Here is a 10,128-nt window from a genome sequence, read left to right as displayed (position 1 = left end):
GTTTGCAAAGCCTGTGTCTTAACCGCTGCTACAACTTTGCTTATACATTAGAGACAGGTAGGCCTACAAAGGTACAACCTTGCAAAGATGCAAAATGAAAAAAGAATAACTGCTCTTTGTAATACACATACAAACTTGGAAAAACATCCTTGATGTAAGAGTGAGCTAAATATTGTATAAATGTCCGTACTAGTAGGCCTACTTGTGTGCAACAAGCAAGTAGGCACTCGATAGGGTGCAGTTCTAGTTTATTTTGCCATAACACCCACATTTTACTGTGTGGAAACACCGGAGGGGAAATACCCCCCCCGGCCCCACTGTACTGCATCCCAGTAGACCCAGGGTAACAGAGTACATCGATGAGTATTGGCTTCAGTGCTTGGGTACAGCTTCGGTCCCCCAGGCTGGCCTTGAACCTGCTTTGGCCATGTACCTCGGTACACAGTCGCATTGGTAGCCACGCTAGAACTCCATCACCTAGAGCACCTCCACAAAATACACTTGTTCCTTTAGGGCTTTTATGTCTAAAGTGTGCATTGTTTTTTAACCTAAAGAACCTCTATATTCTGAAAGGTGGGTTAAGTCAGACATTCTCAACTGCATCAAGTTCGAACCTGCTGAAGATTTAAAGGTCGGTCCCTGTTTCAATCCTGGATTTAGGCAGTTCAAATGAGGTACAGAAAACCCTTCGACTCTTTGGCTGATCTCACGGAGTGAAAAACTTTATGAGTTTATAGAAGAACAAAAGAAACAAAAAATAAGTGTGAATTGTCTGGAGCCAGTGGCTCAGTGTGTTAGAACGCTGCCACATGATCGGGAGATGGTGGGTTCAAAGCCCGCTCAGGTTCAAACAAAAAAATAAAGGGGCCAATCCCACCCCATTCTTTACTGACACTTTGCATTCCACACTAACATCAACTAGCACATAAATAACTCAGAAACTACAAAACATTTCAAAGTAAAAACTTCCAGCATGTGTCTCCACAGTAAGCCGAATAATAAAAAGTGTGAATGGAGTTTCTAGGTGAATGTGATTTTTGAGTGCCTATAAAGCTGCCATTGAGCCCCATGTTAAATGTCTCAAATTTGAAAGCACTATATTTCTAAAACTATGACACCTTTCAAAGATTCCTTTTCAGGCAAACATGTCCACCGTAAGATGAACCTAAGTAGGCTAGAATGGGGTTGGTAGGTTTAAGTATGTAGGACTAGTAGCATACCAAAGTTTGTGCTATTGCCATAGAGAATGCATTGGGGGTTTAAGTTAAGTTTTTTTTCCAAAATTTCAAAAAACATGGGCTATAACCCATCGTTTTTTTCATTTTTTCATTTTTGTCAAATCATCAAAAATGATGAAAAACGGCACGCTATAGTATGCCGTACGATATGGGCTATAGCCCATGGTCCAAAATGATGAGAAACGAGGATAACTTTTTTTTTCAAAATTTCAAAAAACATGGGCTATAGAGCGCCGCAGTCCCCGCCCCCTTTCAGAAAGCGAGTGGCCCAGGAAGTGAAAGCCCCATGCATTCTGCCATCGGCACTTTTAATATAATTTATTTAAAGACGGTTACGCTGCGGACAAAGCCAATTCGGATCGTGACAATGAACACAATATTTTGGGCCGATCAAATAATTTATAAGACGAAAAATAAAACAAATAGTGTTGTCTCCTGACTTTCTTTTCTTCTTTCTAATGATTTGATCGTCCCAAAATATTGTGTTCATTGTCATGATTCGTCACGATCCGAATTGGCTTTGTCCGCGGCGTAACCGTCTTTAAATAAATTATATTAAAAGTGCCGATGGCAGAATGCATGGGGCTTTCACTTCCTGGGCCACTCGCTTTTCTGAAAGGGGGCGGGGACTGCGGCGCTCTATAACCCATCGTTTTTTTCATATTTTCATTATTTTCAAATCCTCAAAAATGATGAAAAACGGCGTGCTATAGTATGCCGTACGATATGGGCTATAGCCCAAGGTCCAAAATGATGAGAAACGAGGATAACTCTAATTGTAGTAGTGGTTAAGATGTTGGCTTTCCACGTGGGAGACCAGGGTTCGATTCCCGGCTGTTACACTATCATACAAAAGAAGACCTCAACAGCGCTAAGAAAGATCTGATTAATATGGTGCTGTGTTATTTAAACTTTACTAACTGAAGGCTAACGAACAAAAGATCACTTCAAAATTACCAGGAGACTTTGCCTGAGAGTGTCTGACTGATGGTGCAGTGGTCTAATCATCAGGGTTTCAGTACAGACATTCCATGTTCAAGGCCTGTTCCTCCTACAGCTCAATGCTGCAGTAATTTGAACTTTTCAAGGCTAGAATAAAAAATAGAAACTCAAAAGCACCCGGAGACATCTGCTGAATGCCCAAAGGTGCCGTGGCGTAATGGTGTGGAGCGCTTGGCCCGATGCCTCTGCTACAGTCAGTTGGTCGGTTCAAGTCCCATGTCATGACATCAAGGTGCTGGAGGACCATCGGGAGTTCCTCCTACAGCTCAATGCTGCAGTAATTTGAACTTTTCAAGGCTAGAATAAAAAATAAAAACGCAAAAGCACCCGGAGACATCTGCTGAATGCCCAAAGGTGCCGTGGCGTAATGGTGTGTAGTGCTTGGCCCGTTGCCTCTGCTACAGTCAGTTGGCCGGTTCAAGTCCCATGTCATGACATCAAGGTGCTGGAGGACCATCGGGAGTTCCTCCTAAAGCTCAATGCTGCAGTAATTTGAACTTTTCAAGGCTAGAATAAAAAATAAAAACTCAAAAGCACCCGGAGACATCTGCTGAATGCCCAAAGGTGCCGTGGCGTAATGGTGTGGAGCGCTTGGCCCGTTGCCTCTGCTACAGTCAGTTGGCCGGTTCAAGGGTTATGTTTGAAAGAACCCTGTCCACCTAAAGTTTTACAGATTAGAATTAGGTCAAACTTTTAAAAAGAAATAGCAATGCATTTTGGCCCATCATCTGACAGAATAGTCTGTGACTATATGAATTTGACAATGAAAAACTGCAAATTGCGGAAATTGAAAATTGCGGAAATTGCAAATTTGGGAAATTGGAAATTGAGGAAATTGAGGAAATTGCAAATTGCGGAAATTGAAAATTGAAAATTGCGGAAATTGAAAATTGCGGAAATTGCAAATTTGGGAAATTGGAAATTGCGGAAATTGAGGAAATTGCAAATTGCGGAAATTGGAAATTGCAAATTGCGGAAATTGCAAATTTGGGAAATTGAGGTGGCCCAAAACTTGGTTGGAAAGTCCCTCTTTTATGTCTGGCTTCCAGGCCAGTTGGAAAATGGCACACTGAGAGGTGGTAAGAGTATGTTAAATTGGACATTTTCATGGTAAAAGATTAGCTGGACAGGGTTCTTTCAGACATAAGCCCCAACCGTTACATCTCAGGAAACAGGGGGAGAGAGCACCGTCTCCCGATGGTCCTCCAGCACCTTGATGTCATGACATGGGACTTGAACCGGCCAACTGACTGTAGCAGAGGCAACGGGCCAAGCGCTCCACACCATTACGCCACGGCACCTTTGGGCATTCAGTAGATGTCTCCGGGTGCTTTTGAGTTTTTATTTTTTATTCTAGCCTTGAAAAGTTCAAATTACTGCAGCATTGAGCTGTAGGAGGAACTCCCGATGGTCCTCCAGCACCTTGATGTCATGACATGGGACTTGAACCGGCCAACTGACTGTAGCAGAGGCAACGGGCCAAGCTCTCCACACCATTACACCACGGCACCTTTGGGCATTCAGCAGATGTCTCCGGGTGCTTTTGAGTTTTTATTTTTTATTCTAGCCTTGAAAAGTTCAAATTACTGCAGCATTGAGCTGTAGGAGGAACTCCCGATGGTCCTCCAGCACCTTGATGTCATGACATGGGACTTGAACCGGCCAACTGACTGTAGCAGAGGCATCGGGCCAAGCGCTCCACACCATTACGCCACGGCACCTTTGGGCATTCAGCAGATGTCTCCGGGTGCTTTTGAGTTTTTATTTTTTATTCTAGCCTTGAAAAGTTCAAATTACTGCAGCATTGAGCTGTAGGAGGAACAGGCCTTGAACATGGAATGTCTGTACTGAAACCCTGATGATTAGACCACTGCACCATCAGTCAGACACTCTCAGGCAAAGTCTACTGGTAATTTTGAAGTGATCTTTTGTTCGTTAGCCTTCAGTTAGTAAAGTTTAAATAACACAGCATCATATTAATCAGATCTTTCTTAGCGCTGTTGAGGTCTTCTTTTGTATGATAGTGTAACAGCCGGGAATCGAACCCTGGTCTCCCACGTGGAAAGCCAACATCTTAACCACTACGACAATTTGAGTTATCCTCGTTTCTCATCATTTTGGACCATGGGCTATAGCCCATATCGTACGGCATACTATAGCACGCCGTTTTTCATCATTTTTGAGGATTTGAAAATAATGAAAATATGAAAAAAACGATGGGTTATAGCCCATGTTTTTTGAAATTTTGAAAAAAAAAGTTATCCTCGTTATGCTCGTTGCAAGAGCTGTGTAAAGGCCAGCCAATAAGAAGACAGGGTGTGTGTGTGTGTGTGTGCGTGCGTGCGTGCGTGCATTTGCGTGTGTCTAGCCTAATTTCACAAATAGCAGACCTACAAGCTCACAAGGTATCGCAGAGCAACTCATTGAGATCTTGTAACTTTAATGTCAGCCCTGTAATTAAGCCCTTATATGTCTCAGCTGTGGAAGTAAAAGACTTCCAAGTTCTATGCCAGTACTATGACTGGGATATTTCAATGGTCCTGGATGGGGGAAACTATGCCCGAACAAATTGCTCTATCGCAAAAAGTAAAAGTAAATATTTTTTTCGCTGTGAGTGGCCTGAGCTATTGAGGTACACCATGTGCGATTGTGGTGTTGGTACGATTGAAAATGTGGTTATAAGAGCGAGTTAAGAATTGTCAGCGCGATAATTTCCTCGTAAGAATTATACAATGGAGGTCAATGAGCAGATTGACTGTTTTTGTGTCACTTAAAAGGCCGTAGTTCACATTCTGTATGTCTCTGTGCTTTGGTGGTCACATTGTGTGAAAGAGGACATGTGTGGCTACAAAATGACCAAAGAACATGCGTGTAAAATGAATACTTTGGCCGGGACGACAATTTGTTTGGTAAATTTTTAAGGAAAGAAATTCAGTTTCCACACTCTAGTCAAAGAAGCCCCGCACTCTAATTTGGCACTAATTACGCGAAACGGCCTGCGATTGAATTGCGATTCCGGAAAAAACGTTTAACGTATTCGAATACGGTTTGAACCACGAAAAAGTCCAGAGTCGTGTGAGCGTTCTAAAGTTTAAATCACGTTTCTACGACAAAGTATGCCAGAGTAATGAGGCTGCAAAAGTGAGGTTGATTTAGAGATAAATCCCATACATTGTCAATGGGAGGAAAAAACTATAAATAAAGTTAAATATATTAAAAAGTATAAACTTTTTCAAAACAACTTTTTCACCAATGAAAGTTCAAAGATAGATGAACATTATAAAGTTTGAATGAAGTTTCAAAGTGAAAGTATGACGGAGTAATAAGAGCTCAAAAAAGTTAACTGTGAAAAATGGGACCTTTCTTCCATCGACTCTCATTATAAAGGATGTAAAAAAAAGTTAAAAAGTTAAAAAGTATAAAAAAGTATAAAACTTTGTAAAAAGTTGTATGCAAGCAAGCATAACTGCAAAGAGCTGAACAGTTTGAAGTTTGAACTAAAATTCTAGCATAAAGTATGTGGAAGTAGTAGGAGACCGAAAAATAAATATATAAATATAAACTGGGGATAACTAGTGTGTGCTCGCTGTGGCGAGCCCACAATAACTCAGAAACTACAAAACATTTCAAAGTAAAAAGTTCCAGCATGTGTGCCCTCAGTAAACTGAATTATAAAAAGTGTGAATGAAGTTTCTAGGTGAAAGTGATTTTTGACGTGCCTATAGAGCTGCCATTGAGCCCCATTATAAATGTCTCAAATTTGAAAGCCTTATATTTCTAAAACTATGAAACATTTCAAAGATTCCTTTTCAGGCAAACATGTCCACCGTAAGATGAACCTAAATACGTTTGAATGGGGTTTCTAGGTGTAAGTATGTAGGACTAGTAGCATGCCAAAGTTTGTGCTATTGCCATATAGGGTGCCAATTTCCGCAATTACCATTTCCGCAATTTCCTCAATTTCCATTTCCGCAATTTCCGCAATTTCCATTTCCACCATTTCCACAATTTCCGCAATTACAATTTCCGCAATTTCCGCAATTCCGCAATTTGACAAAAACGATGGGTTATAGCCCATGTTTTTTGAAATTGTGAAAAAAAAAGTTATCCTCGTTTCTCATCATTTTGGACCATGGGCTATAGCCCATATCGTACGGCATACTATAGCGCGCCGTTTTTCATCATTTTTGAGGATTTGAAAAAAATGACGAAATGACAAAAACGATGGGTTATAGCCCATGTTTTTTGAAATTTTGAAAAAAAAAGTTTGCCTCGTTTCTCATCATTTTGGACCGTGGGCTATAGCCCATATCGTACGGCATACTATAGCGCGCAGTTTTTCATCATTTTTGAAGATTTGAAAAAAATGACGAAATGACAAAAACGATGGGTTATAGCCCATGTTTTTTGAAATTTTGAAAAAAAAAATAGCCTCGTTTCTCATCATTTTGGACCGTGGGCTATAGCCCATATCGTACGGCATACTATAGCGCGCAGTTTTTCATCATTTTTGAAGATTTGAAAAAAATGACAAAATGACAAAAACGATGGGTTATAGCCCATGTTTTTTGAAATTTTGAAAAAAAAAGTTATCCTCGTTTCTCATCATTTTGGACCATGGGCTATAGCCCATATCGTACGGGGTTATAGCCCATCGTATAGCCCATCGTTTTTTTAATTTTTAGAGAAAAAAAATCCAGGCCCATGAATTAGAGGATAAAGCTCACATGTTACCCAAATAGTTGAATACACAAAAGCTAAGGCACTGGTACTGGTACTTCTGGTTTACCGGAACGGGGTTCAACTCCCTGCAGTGCCCTGCTAAATGTGTTGTATTTTCCGCAATTTGCGGAAATTTTTTTTCTTCATTTTTTTCAAATCCTCAAAAATGATGAAAAACTGCGCGCTATAGTATGCCGTACCATATGGGCTATAGCCCACGGTCCAAAATGATGAGAAACGAGGCTTTTTTTTTTTTTAGACGGTGTATTTCAACTCCAACTAAATGTTGTTCCCCCAGTATGACACGGAAAAGAAGAATAGCATAAGCTCAATAAGCTGTATGTCTTTTATTGGCTCTCAAACATAAACGATTTGTTTAGGTTGGGGGACCTGAACACACAACTTTGACATTTTCACAGTTTATTATTACAGCTACAATCCATATTGAAATATTTACCTTCAAGAAAAAGTGTTTGACCTTTTGCCGTGTCTGCATCACACGAACAGTTATGTTTTCAAATGGTTTAACCTTTGGAAAAAAACTCTTGCTTCAAGATGAATACACGGAGACAGTTGTGTAAAAGGTTCATATATTTATTTATAATCACAGCACATGTTTTAGAACAACTAACATGAATGCATCAGGTGAAATGGCAGTGTTAAGGCTAGGATATAATGTTCATATATTTTGAACACATGTTTCCACTCAGTCATTAGTCCTGAAACCATGTGTCCCGTTGGAAGTGCAAGAAACCGTAATTCCCAAATAAGGCAGTTTTGATTTAATTTAATTTCAGCCAGGAATTTTACAATCACATGAAACTGCGAAAGAGCAGACCATTATATTCCATAAAATGTATCTCGTACACACGTCTTAATAATGACCACCTCCACCATAATATATAAATTAACGAGCATCTTCAAGTGACACTGTTCATAAGTTAGCTGACACAATTACCGTAATGTTGACGCAATGTATATTTAACTTGTGCATGTGCGTGCATGTGCATGTGCCTGTGCGTGTGTAGGTGCATGTGGTGCCTGACTTTCTACACTGGCTGACTGGCGGAGCTGGCTGGCTACGTTGGCTGACTGGGCGGGCTTGCTGGCTAGAGTCTTCCAACGGCGTCTACCTTGATCTCTGTCCTAAGAAAGAAAGACAGAAAAAGAAACACAGAAATTCAGAATGACTTAAACCATTAATTTAAAAAAGAATCTGGACAGGAATCCTGTATTGCAGGGGTGCCCAAAAGGTACATTGTGATCTACCAGTAGATCACAAAGGCTGTGCAGGTAGACCACATGGCATGCCCCTGTATATAATCTATCACTTGAATTAAGGTGACTTGATTGATTGACATAAAGAAGGCCTGTCAGCTCAAATGTTGCACACAAACATCAGTAGCATTACAAAGTTATTGTGTCAGTAATAATTGCTATAGTGTGTGTTCAGTAACAGTGTTAAATAGTTATAAACTGTGGCAGTAATCATTGCTATATAGAGCAGTGGTTCCCAAAGTGGGGTCCGGGGACCCCCAGGGGTACCTGAGGGAGTTCCAGGGGGGACCCATCTATTTTGTTCAATGTCTACATTTAGACGTCTAAGTGTCAGTGTCCCCCTGAGTGCCTCCCCAATGCCTCCCCAGTGTGCCTCCCGAGTGCCTTCCCAGTGCCTCCCCAGTGTGCCCCTGAGTGCCTCCCCAGTGTGCCTCCCAAGTGCCTTCCCAGTGCCTCCCCAGTGTCTCCCCAGTGCCTCCTCAGTGCCTGCCCAGTGTCCCCCAGTGTCCCCCCAGTGTCTCCAATAGCAATACTACAAATACAAATTAATCTTAATGTATTAATCTTATTAATTAATGAATCTAATTAATTAATTAATTAATCAAAATTGCGGCCTGTGCCCAGCACCATGCCAAAGCTTTTTCCTGCAGGAAACACTGCTTGTGGTTGTAAATATATTGTTATCCGTGTTGCGAGGATGAGAGGGTACCTGGAAAAATATCTACCCCAAAAGGGGTACCTGGTCCAAAAAAGTTTGGGAACCCCTGATATAGAGTGTGTGTTCAGTAAGTGTTAAATAACTATATTGTGACAGTAATCATTGCTATAGAGTGTGTGTTCAGTAAGTGTTAAATAACTATATTGTGACAGTAATCATTGCTATAGAGTGTGTGTTCAGTAAGTGTTAAATAACTATATTGTGTCCCGTGCTTCTCATTGTAAATACTAAATAGCTACATATTATTCTGAACGCGTGAATCTTTTATTTTTACAATAACGTTATTTTTCAGAAAGGAAGCCATTGAGGGTTAAAATGGGTCTTAATGCTTCCAACTCGAGTAGAATTATTAATGTAACTGTAAAGTGTCCACGACAAAGAAAATGTATGACGTGGAGCTTCCTTGAGTAAGACCCGGAATGAGTGAGACATGGTTTGTAGCACCTGTGTGCAATGCCAGGCAAGCCAATCATGCATCAATGATTGATGCATTGATGCATGATCGTTACACAGTATACACAGTATCTCTATAGTCATGTGCTCAAGTCGGATCTGTCTGATATTTCATATTCCATCCTAATTGGCTTGGAAGAAATGGAATAAGTAGGGTTTTTTTATTTAATTTGTAATGCTACCAACGTTTGTGTGCACAGCAACACTCTTTAATACTATCCAATACATACTTAGATTGGAAATTATGACAGGCAGTTTCTGCTGTCAAAATATGACTCCCCAGTCAAAAAACACTTTGTGTTTTAAATAAACACTAGTGCTTTCTAAGGTGTGGTTTATGGTCCTAAAGATGAATACAAAATTAATATCAACATACTAATACTGTCCAATGATTAGATATGGAGGGGGGTGAAATTATGACAGGCAGTTTCTGCTGTCAAAATATGATACAGCAGATACAAAATCAATATCAACATCTTAAAACTAAAATGTATGCCAAAAATATGTTTTCTCCTTTTTTTAATGAAATATTATTTAAGGGCATGTCATGTGATCTACCTGCACAGCCTTTGTATGATCTACTGGTAGATCACGATCTAACTTTTGGGCAACCCTGCAGTATAGTTTCCTTGTTCAAGTCCCAGACTTACGTAATTGAAGCTCAAATACAAAAGCACAGCAGGTAGGAGACAACTGTTGAGTATGGTATGATGGCCT

This window comes from Protomyctophum bolini (genome assembly GCF_963924005.1).
Source record: "Protomyctophum bolini genome assembly, chromosome: 2".
NCBI classification, from domain to species: Eukaryota; Metazoa; Chordata; class Actinopteri; order Myctophiformes; family Myctophidae; genus Protomyctophum; species Protomyctophum bolini.
Note: the sequence above shows the minus strand (reverse complement) of the source record.